The sequence below is a fragment of the Myotis lucifugus genome, unplaced genomic scaffold, assembly GCF_000147115.1.
Source record: "Myotis lucifugus unplaced genomic scaffold, Myoluc2.0 scaffold_152, whole genome shotgun sequence".
Lineage (NCBI taxonomy): Eukaryota > Metazoa > Chordata > Mammalia > Chiroptera > Vespertilionidae > Myotis > Myotis lucifugus.
The window spans coordinates 1,193,677-1,215,795 of NW_005871200.1; the positions used below are offsets into that span (position 1 = coordinate 1,193,677).

Consider the following 22,119-nt stretch of genomic DNA (forward strand, 5'->3'; position numbering starts at 1 on the left):
GCCCTCCGAGCAGTCAAGGGCTTGCTCGCAGCACAGTTTGGGCAACTTGAAGCCCCTCCAAGCTGCACGATTAGGGCAGCTGTGAGGAACATGTCTGTTTCTTTTCAAAAATCTTGGCAACTAAATCTTATGTGAAGTGACATTTCCTTTGTAACCGGTTTGCTAGTTACACGAGAGACAAGACAAAGGCATTTGAATTTCAGACGCGAGACGGGTAATAATTTTATCCGATGCAGCTCTAATGGAAAATAGTGCCCTATTAATTTAAAAACAAGCTTATTTTCGGGAGCTGACTGGTTCCCTAAATAAGCTCTATGCTATGGCCGATTAGTGGTTCGAGGAAAAGTTATGTGAGCACTCTTCCAAGTGCCTAAGCACATCAAGTGCCAGATTATTTTCATAGGTTTCTGTATCAAAACATGGAATACTTGACGAAAGTATTAACTACACAATGCGTTTAGTTAGCAAGCATCTGAGAATTCCACTACCTAAAATCACAGACATGTACCTGCTATGGTATTCAGGAATTTCAGCAACAATTTACCTCATAATCCAAAAGTCATAGGTAATGTTATAAGTGAAAAATGAAGAGCCAAAATATTTGACATAAAATGTGATAAACTAGAGTAATCCTATAGATTAAAGAATGAAAATAATAGATTTGGACAATCCAATGCTTTTTATTTAGCCCTTCCTGGGGAATCGATGTTCCTTAAAGAAAGTGCTTTTACCTAGGCAATGCCATCTACCAGATGATGAAAGAATCCCAAAGTAAAATCTCTAGCTCTGCCCTAACGGGTTTGGCTCAGCGGATAGAGCGCCGGCTTTTGGACGGAAGGGTCCCGAGTTCGATTCCGGTCAAGAGCACATACCTGAGTTGTGGGCTCCATCCCCAGTGGGGGGTGTGCAGGAGGCAGCTGATCCATGAGTCTCTCTCATCATGGATGTTTCTTTTTTTAAATATTTTTTTTATGAATTTCAGAGAGGATGGAAGAGGGAGAGAGAGATAGAAACATCCATGATGAGAAATCATTGATTGGCTGCCTCCTGCACGCTCCCCACTGGGGATCGAGCCCGCAACCTGGGCATGTGCCCTTGACCGGAATCGAACCTGGGACCCTTTGGTCCGCAGGTTGACGCTCTACCCACTGAGCCAAACCGGCTAGGGCTCATCATGAATGTTTCTCTCTCCCTTCCTATCTGAAACCAATAAAAATATATTTTAAAAATCTCTAGCTCTAATTTCTTTGTCTAACCACCCCCTAGAGCTTTATTTGAATACACACCCTGACCGGTTGCTAAATGGTTAGAGCCTTAGCCTGCACATGGAAGGATTTCAGGTGCATTCCCAGCCCAGTCAGGGCATGTGCAGGAGACAACCAATCAATGTGTTTCTCTCTCTCTTTCTCTCTCCCTCCCTCCATCCCTCCCTTTCACTCTCTCTAAAAGAAAACAAAAAAAAAATCATCAATGGGCCCTGACCAGTTTGGCTCAGTGGATAGAGCATCGGCCTGCAGACTGAAGGGTCCCAGGTTTGATTCCGGTCAAGGACATGTACCTTGGTTGCGGGCACATCCCTAGTAGGGAGTGTGCAGGAGGCAGCTGATAGATGTTTCTAACTCTCTATCCCTCTCCCTTCCTCTCTGTAAAAAATCAATAAAAATTTTTAAAAAGCCAGTGGCTTCTTTTTAAAAAAATATATAAATAAACAAATAAATAAAAATGTAAGAATTTGGGGAGTGGGGGGACGAGGGCAGGGTCGAGGAGGTCATGTAGATCACAGCTAAGTGAGAAAAAAAATAAAATAAATAAGTAAACAAATTATTTATGAAATGTGATAAATGCAAAGAAGACACTACCATAGTAAACTGTTACAGAATAACAGGGAGGATCTACTTAGGTTGGTCAAGAAAGGTCTTTTTAAAAAAAAAATATATGTTTTTATTGAATTTTAGAGAGAGAGGAAGGGAGAATGATAGAGAGATGGAAAAATCAATTGGCTGTCTCCTGCATGCCTCTTACTGGGGATCAAGCCCAAAATCCGGCCATGTGCCCTGACCTTCTGGTTCATAGGTCGACACTCAACCTCTGAGGCACACCAGCAGGGCCAACCAGTGTTTTTTTTTTAATAATATATTTTATTGATTTTTTACAGAGAGGACGGGAGAGGGACAGACAGTTAGAAACATCGATGAGAGAGAAACATCTATCAGCTGCCTCTTACACACCCCCCACTGGGGATGTGCCCACAACCAAGGTACATGCCCTTGACTGGAATCGAACCTGGGACCCTTCAGTCCGCAGGCTGACGCTCTATCCACTGAGTCAAACCGGTTAGGGCCCCACGAGTGTTTTTTAAATGATTTTTATGTACTACTTCATAATACCTGGATATAAATTTGAAAATATTGACAAAATTAAAAATTTTGTGGAAAAACTTATTAAAATTAAGTGAAGTAGAAAATAGAGCCCGGCCAGGAGGTCATGGTTCAATTCCTGGTCAGGGCACATGCCCGCGTGACGCGCTTGATCCCCGGTGTGGGGTGTGCGGAGGCAGCCGGTCAGTGATTCTCTTTGATGTTTCTTTCTCTGTCTCTCCCTCTCCCTTGCTTTCTGAAATCAATAAAAATATATTTTAAAAAAAAGAAAATAGAAAGATACTCTGAAAACTATAGACATTGAAGAAAAAAATTGAGGAAGGTACAAATAAGTGGAAGCATATACTGTGTTCATGGATAAGAAGAATTAACATCATTAAAATTCCATACTACCCAAAGCAATCTATAGATTCAATGCAATTCCTATTAAAATAATAATGATGTATTTCACAGATCTGGAACAAATATTTCAAAAATTTATATGGAACCAAAAGAGACCCTGAATAGCCTCAGCAATCTTGAGAAAGAACACATTTGGAGGTACCACACTACCTGATATCAAACTGTACTACAAGTCCATTGTAGTCAAAACAGTCTGGTACTTCCAAGTTAAATTTTACAATTGGCTTAAAAATATAGTGGAGTTTATCACCAAACACCTGATCTAATACATGACATCAATAGTTCAAAGGGAGTAAGCTATATATTCATTTAGATGCTAAAGAGGCATCTATAATAGTAAATTCAGAACTAAATAAAACTTTCTTACAATAATAAAGAATGGTTTTTTAAAAATGTTTTTATTGATTTCAGAGAGAGGGAGGGAGAGAGAGAGAGAAACATCAATGAGAGAGAAACATGGATCAGCTACCCCCCTGCACACCCTGAACTGGGGATGAATCCCGAAAACCTGGCATGTGCCCTGACTGGGAATTGAACTACTGACCTCCGGGTGCATGAAATGACGATCAACCGAGTCATACCAGGCTAACGAATAGTTTTATAAAATCCAGGCAATACCACGCTGCCCACTCAAATACTGGTGCTTCCATGAAAGTCAGTAATACAAAAGGGAACCTGCCCTTATTACCATTATTTAACAAAGAATTTCTAACAATTAAAATGAGATTTGAAACAAATAAGAAGTATAACTGTGGAAAAGAGAAGATAAATATATCATTATGTACAGATGATAAGATAGTGGACAGTTATAACTAATAAAAAAAGGGCAATAAAGTAGCCAGATAAGAAAGCAATCACCAACACCATTAGATTTCCTACATATCAGCAATAACTAGTAATAAAATATGGTGGAAAAGACTTCTAATTTACAATAATGATGATTTTACATGTGTGTGTGCCTGTGTGTGTGTTCACACAGTATACATACACAAACATATATAAAACACTTAGTCACCTTTAAAAGGACTATAAAGATCATATATCAGGAAAATTACAAAACTTATATTGAATAATATAAAAATAAGATTTGTATCAATGGAGAAATATAGCAGAACCCTAGATAAAGTTGACTGAATGTTGTAAATATTGTCAATAGTTTTTATTTTATTTTTATTTATTTATTTATTTATTTTTAAAATATATTTTATTGATATTTTTACAGAGAGGAAGGGAGAGGGATAGAGAGTTAGAAGCATCGATGAGAGAGAAACATCGATCAGCTGCCTCCTGCATACTCCCCACTGGGGATGTGCCCGCAACCAAGGTACATGCCCTTGGCCGGAATCGAACCTGGGACCTTTTAGTCCGCAGGCCAACGCTCTATCCACTGAGCCAAACAAGTTAGGGCAATAGTTTTTAAATAGATTTAGGACAATGAACACCTGGAAATTGAGTTAGTAATAAATGTGAAGAACTTCATTTTATTTTTATTTATTGATTTTAGAGAGAGAAAGGGGGATAGAGAGATCAATTTATTATTCTACTGACTTATTTTTTATGAAAACAATTTTAACAAGACTTTTTTATTTATTTACTGTTTTTTGTTGTTTTTTGAGAGAGAGAGAGAGGGGGGGGGGGGAAGGGAGAAAGAGAAACATTGATTTGTTGTTGCACTTATTTATGCATTCATTGGCTCTTGTATGTGCCCTGACCTGGGATTGAACCCACAACCTTGGTGTATCAGGAGGATGCTCCAATCAACTGAGCCATCAGGTCAGGGCCTGTTCCACTTATTTATGAATTCATTGATTGATTCTTGTATGTACCCTGACCGAGGGATTGAACCCACAACCTTGGCATGTTGGGACGACACTCTAACCAACTGAGCTACCTACCAGGGTTTTTTGTGAGTTTTTTTTCCTTACTTTACACACTCTTTTAAAAAAAAAAATTTTTTATTGATTTCAGAGAGAAGGGGAGAGGAGGAGGAGAGAGAGAGAGATAAACATTAATGATGACAGAGAGATCAGCTGCCTCCTGCACACCTCACCCTGGGGATGAAGCCTGCAACCTCAGCATGTGCCCTGACTGGGAATTGAATTGTGACCTCCTGGCTCATAAATCGACGCTCAACCACTGAGCCACGCCGACTGGGCCTTACACACTCTTTCTAAGAAATCTATTTTATTTCCATGGCTTTAGTCACACTTTCAAACCAATACCTCTATTTCAGACCTGACTATCCTACTATATGAAGCACTATGTGATACATATACCTCAAACTCAACATTTTTTCCCCCTTTCCATCCCTTTATTCCAGTACTTTCACCAGCATTCCCAGTAACAGAAAATGGCATTTCCATTTTTCTCATTGCCAAAGCCATGACTTGGACTCATTCTTAACTACTCTCTCCTTTATTTCTCTATAATCACACAATCTATACACACTAATCATCTGGCAGCCCAAATATTTCTTGAAACCAACCACTTTCCCCATTTTTAAAACTACTCCTTTAGTCTCAGTCAGTATCTTCTCTCAATTTGATTATTGTATTACCCCTCTTTAGTCGTCTTCTTGCCTCCAGTGTTGCTCTCAGAGCAAGTTTGGGGGGCAGATGACTTGTGCAGTTGCACAGGACCCTGAACTCAAAAGAGCTCTTTACTTGCCCAGCCAGTTGAATATCATCCCATGCACCAAGAGGCCCAAGGTTCCATTCCAGGTCAAGGCACATGCCGGGGTTGCAGGTTCGATCCCCAGTAAAGGGCCTGTAGGAGGCAGCCAATCGAATGGATATTTTTCTCTCTCTCTCTTAAAAAAAAAAAATAAAAAGATTATATATATATAAATATATATATATATACATTTATATATTTATATATATAAATATATACACACACATATATATATATAATCTTTTTATTGATTTCAGAGAGGAAGAGAGAGGGAGAGAGAGAGAGAAACATCAATGATGAGAGAAAACCACCGATTGGCTGCTTCCTGCATGCCCCCTATTGGGGATTGAGCCTGCAACCTGGGCATGTGCCCCTGACTGGAATTGAACAGGGGATCCTTCAGTCCGCAGGCTGATGCTCTATCCCCTGAGCCAAACCGGCCAGGGCAAAAAAAAGATATTTTTTAAAAGAGCCCCTCACTTGATGTTATGCTCTGTTGTTGCCATCTTGCAATTCTTAATATTTTTATCTTTGAACTAGTATTTTGTAAGTGAAGTCCAATGGGACAATAGAGCATGTGTTTGAGCAGAGGAGATTAAGGCAAAGATTAGAGTTATACAGCTGCAATGACATTCTCTCATGTGAAGATAGAAATACAGAGAGAATGTCAAGTTCATAGACCTCTTGAATTCTGTCTATGGATCCTTGGAGGCCAATGGATCCCAGGTAAAAATGTTGGTTGTGGAGGAAGAAAGTGGAAGAACTCAAAGGACTGAGAAGCCAGATTATTTGGACATTGATGTGTGGACACTAGAGACAGATGTTATAGTCTAAAACAGAAAATCTGGTCCTAAACTCTTCAAAATTAATAATGGGAAGTAAATGAAAAGGTGGAAAAGAATAGCCTTAAGCTAAGAACAAAGGGTGGCAAGCCAGGTGGGATGAGCACGAAAAAAAATCAGGGGTTGGCCTGGCCGGCATGGCTCAGTGGTTGAGTGTGGACCTATGAACCAGGAGGTTAAGGTTCAATTCCCGGTCAAGGCACGTGCCCGAGTTACAGGCTCAATCCTCAGTCGGGGATGTGCAGGAGGCAGCCGATCAATTATTGTCTCTCATCATTGATGTTTCTATCTCTCTCTCTCCCTCTCTCTTCCTCTTTAAAATCAATAAAAAATTATATTTTTAAAAAGCCCGTCAGAAAAAGACAAATATCATAGGATCTCACTTATATGGAGTATCTAATGAACAAAATAAACTGACAGACAAAATAGATCCAGAGGCATAGATACATGGACAGAAAGATCTTAGAGGGGAGGGAATGAGGTGGGGGAGACGGGCTGAAAGAGGATGAGGAGATTAGCTAAAGGACATATATGCACAGTCCATGGACACAGACAACAGTGTGGTGAAGGCTGGGGCAGAGGAGGGCGGCTGGGCTGGGTGGAGGTGGGCAAAAGGGAATAAAATGGGGGACATCTGTAATAGTGTCAACAATAAAAATAAAGTAAAATAATAAAATAAAATAAAATAAAATAAATCTGCAAAGGGAAGCAGTGCCCTCAGGAAAGGATCAGATTTTAATTAGGACAAGGTGGTGGAAGTAATGCACAAAATATGGTTGAGAATGTGTGGTAGTTTCTTACCTCTGTAGACTGGGTAGTGGAAAAGTTTGGGAGAGAGGGCACTTGCTGGGGCATTATGTATTAGAATGGCTGCAAACGAATGTGAAAAGATAGCTTATCATTTAATTCTTGGTTGGTAATATAAAACCACTATCCAGAGATAACAGTGTAGCCTTACCGTTTGGAATACTTATTGCTGTAAAATTTGTCATTGTGATAAAATTTAAAGCAATCAAAATTTTCATTCTTAGGGAATTGATTAAATAATTATTGAATACCCATAAAAATAAAATGTTCTCAATGTTGCCAATAAGAAAAATGACAAATAATTTTTAATGACACTAAAAGTTATCTTTATAGAATATTAAATTTAAAAAAACTGGATAATAAACCATATACAATATAATTCAAATTTGATTAAAATTTCTATCTGCATAGAAAAATACATAAAATTGTGGTTATCTCTAAGTGGTGCAATTGAGTTATTTTAATTTTATTCATAATATATTCTTTATTTTTGTATTTTTATAAAGTATTTGTTTATAATTTTCTTTTGAGGTGATGTTATAACTTTATTTTTATAATTTTTAATAGGTAAAAAAGGAAAACAAAAAGATAGCCTTTAGGAAATTACATACTTAAACACCCCAGAATCCTGTGCCTAAAATTGAAAATGTGTATTTTACTTATTCTGGAAGTTTGTGTTCTACAGATTCCTTTTTTTAAAATTTTATTTCATAGAAGAAGGGAGAGGGAGATAGAAACATCAATGATGAGAAAGAATCATTGATTGGCTGTCTCCTGCACACCCTATACTGGAGATCGAGTCCACAACCCGGGCATGTGCCCTGACTGGGAATCGAACTGTGACCTCCTGGTTCATAGGTTGATGCTCAACCACTAAGCCACACTAGCCGGCTACACATTATTCCTTATTCAAGCTAAAAAATAATAAGTAATTTAAATACTAACTAAATGGCAAATAGAAAACTGCATAGGAGACAGTTTCTTATATTTGGATTTCACTGGATATAAATTTAATAGGTTATATTTTTATTCGGTATAAGAAGAATGTTCAAAGATACTTAGTTTTATTATATGAATTACCTATTAACCATAAATCTTGAATAAACATTAACATGGTATTGTGCTTATTGTACATCCTGAGATATGACTGTTTAGCAAGATAGACAACAATACTATGGGCAGGACTGACATCACTTAGTTGTTAGAAGTGTTTAAAGTGTACTGATATATAACAACCCCACTTTTCCAAGATGCCATTGAAGCTGAAGGAATAAATTCCAAGTTATTTTAAAATTATGTCAATAATTCACTTTTCTAGAGTTTTGTTTGTTAGACTCACCTTAGGAATTCTTTCTGGGAAGAATGATTACACATCTTGCAAAGAATGGAGAATGCTAATACCTTAGGATAAATATATTATCTTTATTGGGAAAAAATATTTAAAGCATATTTCCTGTTGAAAGTGTATTTTTAAGGAGCAGTATGTTGTTGGCATGACCCTAAAACATCCAATTAGCCACTTATACTCAGGTTGCCTCTCTTTTTTTATTTTATGATCATTGCGTAGATACATTAATTCATTAGATATTGCAAAATGGTGATATTCTAATTATGTCAGTCTTGTTCAGTTATTAGCTGAGACACATCAATAAAAAGAAACGTTCTCACCTTCAATTTGATTTTTGTTACTACAGTTGGTGTTGGAAAGTCCCTTTATTTGCTAGTTTTGAAATTTATAAGTTGGTTTCCTAGCATCCTCCCTCTAACAGTATCAAAATCAGGTTGCTGTTTTTTTAGGTATCATTATGAACCCATAGATTCGAACATATTTTACGCATTTCAATTTATTATCATTAGTATCCTTAATAATAGTCAAAATTTCCATCTTTGGAAAGTAGGAGATGCTGCAAGTTGGCTCCTGAGTTCTTGTAAGACAACGCTAGCAGTCTTTGATAGCTTTCTTGCTCTCTGCTATATAGCAAGATGCACCAAGCTCATCTTATTCATTTATTGCCTAAGATCTGTAATCAGTTACTTCTCCAATAAGCCTGGTTTCCTTTTAATGGTGAAAGGTGGAGACCACAATCTGGACCCTAGGGGTAGCATTCACAAATTTTGATGTGTATGAATCATACTTCAAGTTTCTGTGTTGTTTTTTTAGAGTGGTTCCCATTTTACTCAGAGCAAAATCCTTTCAATGGCAAATAAGACCCTACATGATCTGCATGCTCTGTTTCTTCTCTTTCCTTATCACGCATGCTCCTGTCTTTGGGCCACGGCCATGAGAATGCCATTTTCCCAGATAGGTGCATAGCTCAATCCCGCACCCCCTCATCCTCTGTAAGTCTTTGCTTATCTCACCTTCTCTTGGAAAACTATCCTGTCAACTCCAGCTAAAAGCACAGCCATTACTTACTCCCCCAAAAACACATCCAGTGTCCTGTGTTCTATTTATTTTCATACCACTTCTCATTTTTTCATATAATTTATCTATTTATTATGTAGCACCCTTTTCCTAAAATGTAAGCTCCACAAGGTCCGGGATTTTGGTCATTTGATTCACCGCCATATCTTTAGTGTTTAGGACAGTACCTGCACATGGTAGCTATTCAGCAGTACCTATTTGTTCAATGACCAAATAAATGAAAGCTTAGGATATTTCTGAATTATCACACACCTAGCCTATGAATGTGGCTCAATCTCCAAAGGAAAAGATTGAATTTAAAGCAAACATCCATCAAGAAACAACCCATAAAAAAAAACAAAAACTGAGCTATATCCAGATATGCGGAAACAAGTCCATGAATTTAAAAACTGTCCTGGCATTTCTGGGTATGTGGTCAGACTCAGAGCAAAGTCTGTACATTCATTTTTGAAAAATAAATGTAATATAAGCTGAGTTCCCATCAGTGATGAAAAGAAAAAAATGAGAATTGAGATATACCTCAAAGAATATACCTTACAATTGCCCCAGAGAAGTTTAGTGTGCTTAATGCCCATGTTCTCACTAATGTAATTAATCAACTATTAGCAACAGGCAGGCCCCAAACTGTACTTTTATTTTGTATAAAAATAATTGATTAAAGCCATTTGGTTTGTTTTTACTGTTAAAATCCATATTTTAAATAACGAGACCATATCAATAAAAAAATTGATGTGGCAAATATGGATTCTGGGCTACTATTGAGATTCAGATTCTTATTGGCTCATGAGGCTGAGCCTTTCAGGTTTTTAAGATGAATTACAGGGTGAGAGCCTGCTAGGAAGAGACCAGAGATGGGGCAGATGAGAATAGGAAAGTACTAGACCCATGCCTGACTCCAGGGACCAGGTCTCAGTGCCTTGGAAAAATGCCTGACAAAAGGCTGAAGGACCTATTTTCTCAGGGGTCTGCAAGACAGGAGATACAAGCAGTGCTCTGCTTTATGAGGCTTAATATCAGGAGGAGGATTTGAGAACCAAACATCCACACCAAAGGAGACTTTGATGTTCTGTGGGAGGCACTGTATGTATGGAGGTATCCAAAGGAAGGGCCACAGTAATAGGTAGAGTATCAGGAAGGATTTCATATGAGACCTATCTGTGAATACATGTGCAATACTCTAATGGGGACCCCAGAACCTCTCCAAAGGAATTATGTAGGGGCTAGAGGCCCTGTGTCAACAGATGGGCAGTGAGCCAGTGCAATTTAATGTGATCTTACCAATTCCTTCAGGTTAATGAATTCTGAGGAAATTTAAATTTTCACTGGAAGAAAATTGTGGCACCACACTACCAGGGGATTGAGCACTGCATTGGGAGAGGGGTGGAAGATGTTGGTTGTCATTTTGGTCACTAACTAGCTGGGTTATTTTGGGCAAGTCAGAATTTGAATTTAGACTTAGAAGGGACTTTGAAGTTGATTAGGGCCAGCTTCCTTCCTCCAATTCACCTGGACAGCAAACTATGATATGGAGGCAATATATTATTTTTTAAAAAATATGTTTTTATTGATTTCAAAGAGGAAGGGGGAGAGAGATATAGAAACATAAATGATGAGAGAGAATCATTGATTGGCTGCCTCTTGCACACCCCACACTGGGGATCAAGCCAGCAACCTGGGCATGTGCCCTGGACCAGAATTTGAACCCGGGACCCTTTAGTCCACAGGCTGACGCTCTAGCCACTGAGCCAAACCAGCTAGGGCTGGAGGCAGTATATTCTAAATGGGAAGTTCCATTTTCAAGTTGAGTTGCAGTTTGCCTCTTTTTATTTATTTCATTGATCTCCTTTTTGCCTTCTAAAGAAACACTAAACTCCTCTGGGGGAGGTACATATGGGGGTAAGAACACCATTTCTTGACTTAAAACAGCCAGATTTAAAATTCCAGTTCCACTTGGCCAGTGTGGTTCAGTGGTTGAGCATTGACCCAGGAACCAAGAGGTCACTGGTTCAATTCCTGGCCAGGGCACATGCCCTGGTTATGTTCTCAATCCCCAGTAGGGGAATGTGCAGGAGGCAGCCAATAAACGAATGTTTCTACTCTTATTGCTCTCATTAGGTTACTTTCCTAAGTTTCAGTTTCCTCATCTATAAAATGGGCATAACGATAGTACCTACCACATGGTATTATTATTACTATCCCACACGATATACTTTCAAATATCTAAAAATAGTCATACCTTCCCTTGATTTTCATTTCTTCAGGTTAAATATTTCTAAGTCCTTAAAATATTGTCCAGAATGATAGTTTCCAGAGCCCTTGTCTTCTTCCTTAAGATACCTCCTAGTTCAGCGGTTCTCAACCTGTGGGTCGCGACCCCTTTGGCAGTCAAACGACGCTTTCACAGGGGTCGCCTAAGACCATCCTGCATATCAGATATTTACATTACGATTCATAACAGTAGCAACATTATAGTTATGAAGTAGCAACGAAAATAATTTTATGGTTGGGTCACAACATGAGGAACTGTATTTAAAGGGCCAGAAGGTTGAGAACCACTGTCCTAGTTTGTTACTGTTCTTCTTAAATGTCCCATTCAAACTAAAACAAAAAGCCCCACAATGTTTTAATGTGCAAAGTATAGAGGATGATGAAATCATGCTTTCTAGTGAGCTAGACCTTAAGCAGCTGATATTTTAAATCTCTCAATTTTACTAACATTACATATTAAGTAATGCCTACTTTACCTACATTCCAGGGTTACTGCAGGAGAAACCAAGATGATGTATGTCAAAGTACTGTGAAAAATAAAAAGCACTATAAGTGTCAGTCATAATTTTATACCAAGTACTTTTCATGAAATAGGGGGGGAAATCATGATAGGTATGACCTATCAGTTACAAAAAAGTGTCATTTTAAAACTTATTGCAATCTTTTTTTTTAAATTTAATACTTTTGAATTCTTTTTTTTTAAATAATTTTATTGATTTTTTACAGAGAGAAAGGGAGAGAGATAGAGAGTTAGAAACATCGATGAGAGAGAAACATCGATCTGCTGCCTCCTGCACATCTCCTACTGGGGATGTGCCCGCAACCCAGGTACATGCCCCTGACCGGAATCGAACCTGGGACCTTTCAGTCCGCAGGCTGACGCTCTATCCACTGAGCCAAACCGGTTCCGGCTTTATTGCAATCTTAATGTTCATTTAGAAAAAGGAAATTTTTAGTAAAAATAAATCATTTTTTGTTGTATAAAGTAATTATGAAAGAACTAATTTCATTTGTTAAAAAGTTTTTCCTATGAAACATAAAACTTCAGACAATATTCACCTCTAAGTTAGTTAGATCCAATTTCAATGTAGTAAATAAAAACCTAAAGGGAGAATGTATAAAGCCAGAGAGATTATATTGCATGGGCTTTAAAAAATTATTTATAATTATCTAGCCAAATATAAATTCCCAAAATTATAGCAGTGGTCATTTATCCTTTGCTTCTGTTATAGTTTGTTAGAACTGCCATAACAAAATACCAGACTGGGTGGCTTAAACAATAGAAATTAATTTTCTCACAGTACTGGAGGCTGAAAAGTCCAAATTCAAGGCAGGTTTCATTCTGAGGCCTCTTGGTTTGTGGGTAGCTACCATAGCACTGGTCTCACATGGTCTCTTATGAAAATACTCATCCTATCGAATCAGGGCCCTACCCTTATGACCTAATTTAACTTTAGTTAATTCATTTGAGAGAGTGAGAGAAACATCGATTTATTGTTCCATTTATTTATGCTTTCATCAGTTGCTTCTTGTATGTGCCCTAACTGAAGATCAAACCCGCTACCTTGGCATATTGGGACACTGCTTTAACCAACCGAGTTACCCGGTCAGGGCCATGACCTTATTTAATCTTTGAGACTCCATCTCCAAATACAATCACACTGGGGTTACACCTGATCTTTGTTATTACCTGTGACAGTTTTCCAGCACTCTCGTTTTTTCCCCCCTTAATCAGCCTGGATCTCAAGGTCAATAACTTTAATAAAACTTTTTTAAAAAGTGTTTTTTGCCCTAACAGGTTTGGCTTGGTGGATAGAGCATTGGCTTGCGGACTGAAGGGTCCCAGGTTCGATTCCTGTCAAGGCCATGTACCTTGGTTGTGGGCACATCCCCAGTAGGAGGCAGCTGATTGATGTTTTTCTCTCATCGATGTTTCTAACTCTATCCCTCTTCCTTCCTCTCTGTAAAAAAATCAATAAAAAAATATATATATATAACATAAAAAGTACATTTTTATTTATTTCAGAGAGGAAGAGGGAGAAACATCAATGAGAATCTTTGGCTGCCTCCTGCACACTCAACCACTGAACCACACTACCCAGGCAACAAAACTTTTTACATCTTTAATTCTTTTGGTCCATTATGCTTGCTCTGCTTTTCCTGGTTAGTTTATCCATAATTTTGGATTAATCCACTGATCTGCTTTCTGCTCCCAGCCATGCAGACAAGCCCCATGGGAGAATAGTGAAGGATTTATATTCATTAACTGTTAAAATCAGTTTTCAGCCTCAGCAGCTTAGCACTGCAAGGCAAACCTGTAACAAGTCTGTAAATTCCTCTTCTCTAAATCCAGTGTCTGATGAAAACCTTATAACACTTCCTAAATTTATCTCATTCTGTCCTGAAGACCACTTTGCCTGATACTTTACAAAGTTGTCATCAGATATTTGCCTAGTTCTCACCCTTGCTTTTCATTCCTGAACTCCTTGCTTTTCATTCTAGTTTCTGTTCCAGATATGGCAGTTGGACTTGACAACAAATTTGTTTCCCAGTTTTTGTCCCTTGGCACAAAACTATCTCCACGATTTGAACTAAACCTGGAATGTCCTGCTCTTGGAATGTTCCAGGACTCAACTCTTGGACCACTTCTCCTCTCTATTTATATTCACTCCCTTGCTGATCTCATCTAATATTATGACTTTAAATATACCATCCACATGCTAATGACTCCAATTTTATTTCTCCAGCTCACACCTCTCCCCTGAAACTCCAGACAATCTCATTTGGGAGTTTGCCATCTAAAATTTAACATGTTCAAAATCAAGCCTCTACAAGAGAACATTTTTGGGAGAGGACAGTCATTATCTTGACTGTAGTAATTTGATGGGTGCATGCCTGTGTAACATCTCAGTGGATAGAGCCTTGGCCTGTAGACGGAAGAGTCCGGGGTTCAATTCCGGTCAAGGGCACATGCCCAGGTTGCAGGCTCCATACCCAGTGTGGGGCATGCAGGGGGCAGGCAATAAATGATTCTATCATTGATGTTTCTAACCCTCCCTCTCTGAAATCAGTATATTAATCCATCTGACTGAAAAAAACACACAAAAAAACCTCAATTCTGAGACTAAGTCCTTATTTCCCATTATAACTCAGCTACGTGGCATGCCAGGACCTCAACAGTGGACAAGTGGTAGAGTGGCCAGGACTTGAGACTAAGGAAGTTCTTATTAAAACCACAATGGTCCATAAAATTTCAAACTTCACTGTACATTTGTTTTGATCCAATCTCTGTACATAACCAAATACATATAACCAGTGAGGTGGAGTGAGACCAGGGGTAGTGGCAATATTCAGTGAAGCAATTTTAATTATGCTGTATTGTTTGGACCTGAAATCAAATTTTTAGGAGGAAAAATATAGGGACTGGCAAAGGACAAGCATACTATCCCAGTAGCCTGGAATTAAAAGGCTCTAACTGGGAAACTGCTGGGAGAACCATAAAAGCAGCCAAAAGCAGTTTCATACTGGCTGGGCAAACGGCGAGGATTATGAAGCACATAATCAGTTCAGAGGGCACTTGAATGGGAAGCCAGGCGCAGAAGGATATTGGATTTCTGGCAATGGAACTAATTTTAGAAAACACCAAATGGTAGGTTTGAACCAACTGAACTTTAAGATAACCTGGGAGCATGGTGTAAGACAGAGAGGAAATTCTTACCGGCTAGTGGTCACTAAAGGCAGACATGTATCTTCTTTTAACTTCTGAAACCAGTCCTAAACAAGCAGGGCTATCAGTGTCATTCTTTTGGGTCTCTAAGCCTTGAGTCTCCATTGAATTCCCTATTAATTTAGAGGGCAAATCCCTCAGGTCCCTAGTCTTGGCCAGTAGCTGCCTGTTTTATTACCAAGCTGGCATTCATAAACCAGAAAGCATTTTACAGCAAGAACTCTTGTGTGAAATGAGAAATCCCACCCCGGCGTCTACTAAGTGAACTAGTAATTTTAATTAAAGCTGACATGGTGAACTTTCGAGCTAATTACACTAAAATTGTTACCTTTTTGCACCCAACTCATTTCTTGTCCAGGTGTGGATCCTGCAGTCAATAAGGCTAAATATGACTACACCTTCGACTGAAAAGATGTTTTAGGGGACTCCAATGACTAGCTTCTTACAACTCTAAACCTTGCTAAAAACATTAGTAATGCACTTTTCTAACATTTGTCTTACCCTCCCCACTCATCTCAGGTTCTGGAGCATCTTAGCTCAGTGCTTCTATCTAAATCTCACACTGAAGCTGGCTGAGTCACAAATTCACTTGTTCCATCACCAGAGACACTTTGTCTCCCACAGTACTGCTATCTCTATAGCTTGTGTAAAAACGGTTGACAATATCAAGATATCCTGCTTTTCACTTTCCTTGGTATTTTACATTACTGACATAGAAGACCTGAACTCTGGCAGAACCTAATACAATGCAATCAAGTAAATGCACATTATAATCTATTAACTAACCAGAAGTGCAGGAAAAGGTCAGAGGGATAATTTTGTCTATTTCACAACTTTGCCTTGCTTTGAAGTTTGCCAGCTCTGACTAAGGGTAGCCACTTGTCTGAAAGTTTTGTGTAGGATCCTAATTAGTCTTCTACCGTTCATTGTTCTCTTAGAACTTACTGTATAACCAAGTATCAGGTAATTAGGGTGTCTATAAAATCATTAAATGGATCTTACACACTACTTACTGATTTCTAAATACAGTGGGGCCTTGACTTACGAGTTTAATTCATTCTGTGACGGAGCCCATAACTCAAATTACTCGTACGTCAAATCAACAAGTGAACGAGTGAGACACGTGATGCTGGGCTGACGTTGTGGCAGTTGCTGCGCCAACTAGCGGTGGGGTATCTGAAGCTGGCTCATAACCTGAATTTTAGCTCGCAACTCAAAGCAAAAAATCAGCGGAGAGACTATACATGTAATTAATGCAACTAATAAAGTCACAAACAATGCCATTTAATTACTGATCTTTTATCAGAGCTGCAATATTCAAGAATGCAATTGTTGCATTTTTTAGACACAATCTCATTGAATACTTACCCGAAGGTGTACTTTACCTTAAGGATTTATCTAAGGTTAGTCTTTCTCATTTCTTTTGGTAATATCAGGATACTCACAATATGTTGTTTTTTCTCATTGAAACAAGTCTCAAGGCCCCTTGGTTTCCCAAACTGAATTTCTTGCACCTGGTTTTATAATGTGCAGATACCCCAAATACTAAGCCCTTTTAATCTTAGTTCATTTTAATATGGGTGCAAGAAACATTTTCAGAGCCTTTCCTGACTGTATGGGTTCAAAATAGAATTCTTCTAAGGCAAGAAAACATTTTAGGGAAAAGATGACTGCTCACTGAAGAAAAAATTTGGCATTTTGATCTTGATATTTAAATATGAGGGCTTGGGAGCTATTTAGGGAAAATAATCATGAATGGAGACCTAATCACCTGGGACAGATCAGATGCCATTACTGTTTACACTAAATCCATTCTGTACAATGTTTGACTAGTTCTAACCCAAATTATTCTCAGTGACCTTCCACTGCCACACTGTGCCCCTCTTTATTCTCATCATTACTCTCCATTTTTTAGTTTAAACATTCTTTCAAATTACAATTAAACCCCCAACCCCATTAAAGGCTGTCTTTTCATCTTGCTCTCATCTCCATTAAACAACATGAACTTTTACACAGCTTTAATTACACATTTTACAGTTAAATACATTCATCCAATTATTTGATTACAAGACTCCTTAACTGGGGGGAAAAAATTCCATTACAAATATTTAGTTTGACATGCACTCGTAGAAACAGAGCTGGGATGTAATCTACTAGTTAACAGGTTGTGAGCCTCCAGGACAGCGACATGACTAAAAAATACTCCAGATAATCTTGATCTGCATGTTTTCTTTCCATGTCCACAAAATGAAGATCACCAGTTTTCCATACAAGAGGCAGGTAAATCTTCTAACACCTAGAAAAAGAAAACACTTCAGATTTACAAACCTACCAATATCAGAACTTATTAAAATTTATTTCCAAAAAGGCGATTGTCCTTATAATGGTCTATCTCAGAAGCCAGATCCGTATTAAGTTTTTTCAACAGAAATTCAGGTTCGGGATAGGATCATCACAGATAAGACCGAGGACACAATATTGACTGTTAAGCAAAAATGTGACTCACAGAAATGGTTGCAGCTTAAAAACGTCATAGTAAACTGGCCTCTTTCAACAGGCAGACAGCGACCTCTCACTGTTGGCAGAGAAAACAAAACAAAACTATTGTGAGGCAGTTTCCCCCTTGCAGGTAACAAAAATTCATTTCATTTTTCATACTGGTCTTATTTCAGAAGCCGAATCCGTATATGCTTTTCTTCAGGCAATCAGCTTCGGGATAGGTTTCATCATTGATTAGACCATAAACCAAAACATTAAAAGGCAAGCACTTTCTTGTAAGCCACACAACTTACTTCAAAACGAATCTGACAGCCAGTGACATCCACAGCTTCATTAGTATTCACCAACTCCCAGGATGCTGTTCAAGAACAAAAAAATTTCATTTAGACTGTATATAGACTAAACATACACTGAATCAAAATACTAGTCTAACACACACACATACATACATACCTGGCAAGATTGTCAGGTCTTAGCCAGGTTATTTTCCAGCAAATATTCTCCCGTAAGTTTTGGAATTTTCCTTTGCATCTAGTAAGGAGGAAGCAAATTTCAAATGATGCACCACCTTTTATTCTTGTAAATCAACAGGTTTATTTCACCTGTTTAAAAACTAACCGCTCAACAGCACTTACCTTAGCATCTTCACGTAACGGCTTCGTTACACCGAGCGCCATTGTTCCTGCGGGGAATCAATATATTTAAGACTAAGCACTCTAATGGAATAGAGCTCAAGGTGTTCACTACTAAAAAAAAAAACAAAAAAAAAAACCCTCCCCGCTTCAGTGATCCGATTTGCACACAGCGCCACCTGGCCACCATACAACTCAGTCTCCGGCAAAATCAGGGGCTGTCCATTTTGAAATAACCGTTTTACCCGGCGACAGAAGACACTTGCCTTCAGGTAAAACTTAGCTCCTACCCCCAAATCCTGGGAATGTGGTTTTCCTGCCGCTGCTCAGGCTCAGCCGGCCGGCTGCCCGGGATTAGGAACCAGGCCGCGCGCAGCGCCGATGGCCACCAGCAGCCTCCAGCCTAAGCTCGAAGCCTGAGCCACCACGACTCGGGACACGTGGCAGCCCGGCTGCGTCTTCCCCACTTGCCAGTTCTCAATATAAAACACTACGCTCATTCGAATCAATAAGTCTTTTCACAATTCTGCAGCTTCCGACTGAAGCCCCGGCCTCCAGTGCCGCTGGAACCCTCGCCCCGACACCTACTCAGCCAAAGGCACAAAAGCAGGAGGCAGCTGATCGGTGTTACTCTCTCATCGATGTTTCTAGCTCTCTATCTCTCTCCCTTCCTCTCTGTAAAAAATCAATAAAATATATTTTAAAAAAAAAAAAAAAAAAAAAAAAAAAAAAAAAAACACTACGCTCATTCGAATCAATAAGTCTTTTCACAATTCTGCAGCTTCCGACTGAAGCCCCGGCCTCCAGTGCCCGCTGGAACCCTCGCCCCGACACCTACTCACCAAAGGCACAAAACCAAGCCCCGAGTCCAGACGCAAAAGAGCGAGCTGCGCTGCCAGCAGCTCCCTATATAGCCTCTCCCGAGCGAGACCGAGGCCGCCCCTCCCTCGCACAGCTATTGGACGCGAGAGAAGGCGGGGGCGTGGCCTTTCCGGAGGGAGAACGCGCGTGGCGGCTCTTTTCTTTGGGGGACTCGTTCCGGGCGTGGTGCGCGCGCCGCCCGCCCACAGCTCGCCCGCCCGCCCGCCGCGTGCCCGCCCGGTCCTCGGCGCGCGCCCGCTGGCGCGCCGCTCCGGGTCCCTACCGAGTCTGGCTCTACGTGGCGCGGGAGTGGCGCCAGAATTCAAACGGACAGGCGTGGTGGGAGGCAAGGCTGCTGCCTGCCGCGAGCCAAGTCCACCCAGGACGGACCAGACGGCTCGGGATGAGCGTGGGCTTGCGTTGTGCAGGGTAGGGCGGCCTCAGCCTCTGATCCGCTCGAGAAGCTGGGTTGGCTGGTGCCTGGAGGAGGTGCCGCCCAGCGGCCGCTGCGCGCCGGGAAGAGAAATTGGCGGGTAGAATTGCTCGGGTGAAGAAAGTATGTGAAAGCGCCCCGTTTCTTCTCCGGTCCGCGGGGAGAACACCGCGCCTGCGGAGAGCCGGCGGGCCGCGGGGCACGCGGCCCAGGGCGGGGCCCTGTGGGGCCCACCCCACCCCGCCCCCCCGCACCCCCAGGCTTCCTAGTGGCGGACGCTGCGGTTACACTCTATTTTCAGCACATAGAATTCTCCCTGAGACAGCAAATTCAAGAGGTAAATATTCCTTTCGGCAGAGGAGAAAACAGGCCTCAAGCAGCCAAGTAATTTGCCTAAGTCCACACAACTGAAAAGCTTTGCTATTTTTAATTCCTTTGTATGAAGTTCATTATAAGTGAATGCAGGAGAAAGGTTCATTTGAGAACTATAGCAGAATACTTTGTCCAAATGACACTCAAAAAATTCTGTGGCAACGGTGTATTAATTATTATGTGCGAGTAAATATATGTGACATTCAAACAGGTCAGCGTTTGGAAATGCAAGTCTTCATAGCACTAATTCCTAATTCTGCTGCTGTGTTGGATTTTGTCTAAGGAACACATGGTTTTGTGCATCGTTCTTTATTTTTCTGCTTAGAACAGTGCCTGGGGAAAAGGTTGAATGAATGAATGTGATGGCTTTTAGAAAGTTAAAATAAAGACCAGATTACAGAGTAAAGGATAGTAGTGAAAAGCAGGTTTCTATAGCAGGAACCAAAGTGATGAGGAATTTACTTGGCTTGGCATTATGTCGGGTTTTAGATATTGTTTTGTAGTGTACAATGGAAATTTGCATATTGCTCAAAATAACAAACAGTACAGACGGATATAAAGAGTAAAAGTTCCTTTCCCTATCATTGGGAGTCTTTTCATATTAACAGTAACCACTGTTACCAATTTTTGAAGCTTTCTGTACATATACAGATGCTCTTTGGCTTATGATGGAGTTACATCCCAGTAAACCCCTTAGTAATTTAAAAATCTCTTTCAAAAGAAAATGCATTTAATACACCTCACCTGCTGAACATCCTAGCCTAGCCTACCTTTAATGTTCTCAGAACACTTACATTAGCCTACAGTTAGGCAAAATCATCTAATACAATGAATACAACATGGAGTATTGGTGGTTCACACTTGTGATAGCTTACCTGACTGAGAGCTGTAGCTTGCTGCTGCTGGCCAGCATCAGGAGACAGTATCCTAACACATATCGCTGGCCAGGAAGAAGATCAAACTTCAAAATTTAAAGTACAGTTTCTACTACATTATTATCGCTTTTGTACCATTGTAAAGTCGAAAAACTGTAAGTCAAGTCATTGTAAGTTGGGAACTGTCTGTACAAATATGTGTTCATATTTTTTCACATAAATAGGATCTATATACATTTCTGCAACTTGCTTTGTCCCTTCATAAATGTCATAGACATCTTTCCATATCAGTGCATATAGATCAATATTCTTTTTTAAATATTTTTTTTTATTGATTTCAGAGAGGAAGGAAGAGGGAGAGCTAGAAATATCAATGATGAGAGAGAATCATTGATCAGCTGCCTCCTGCACGCCCCCCATAGGGATCAAGTCTGCAACCCGGGCATGTGCCCTTGACTGGAATCGAAGCTGGGACCCTTCAGTCTGCAAGCTGATACTCTATCCACAGAGCCAAACCAGCTAGGGCTCAATATTCTTTTTATAGCCTGCATAGCATTCAATTGGATGTATCATAATTTATTGAATTATTTTCCAATATTTTATTATAATATTACTAGAGACCCAATGCATGAAATTTGTGCATGGGGAGGGGGGGTCCCCTCAGCCCAGCCTGCACCCTCTCCAATCTGGGACCCTCAGGGGATATCCAACTCCCGGTTTATGCCCGATCCCTGGGAGTCGGACATCCCTGTCACAATCTGGGACCTCTGGCTCCTAACTGCCCCCCGCCCCGCTGGCCTAGTCGCCCCTTACTGCCCCCCCCTGCCGGCCTGGTCGCCACCAACTGCCCCCCCTGCCGGCCTGGTCGCCCCACGCAGCCTGCTTTTCAGTCGTTTGGTTGTCCCTCACTAACTCCCTGCCGGCC

General features: G+C 40.1%; 1 long non-coding RNA gene and 2 other non-coding genes across 3 annotated transcripts; all 3 read right to left on the reverse strand.

The window, feature by feature from the left end:
- Nucleotides 1-17,509: 17,509 nt before the first annotated feature.
- On the reverse strand, nt 17,510-19,612 carry LOC102426194. Its single transcript, XR_330239.3, has 6 exons — nt 19,496-19,612; nt 18,657-18,703; nt 18,475-18,552; nt 18,315-18,379; nt 18,029-18,097; nt 17,510-17,818 (listed from the first exon to the last, which is right to left on the reverse strand). It is a non-coding gene; the product is annotated as an uncharacterized LOC102426194 (long non-coding RNA).
- LOC111827352 lies at nt 17,913-17,983 on the reverse strand. The gene has a single exon (XR_002830859.1). It is a non-coding gene; the product is annotated as a small nucleolar RNA SNORD50 (small nucleolar RNA).
- LOC111827353 lies at nt 18,188-18,257 on the reverse strand. Its single transcript, XR_002830860.1, has one exon. It is a non-coding gene; the product is annotated as a small nucleolar RNA SNORD50 (small nucleolar RNA).
- Nucleotides 19,613-22,119: the final 2,507 nt, after the last annotated feature.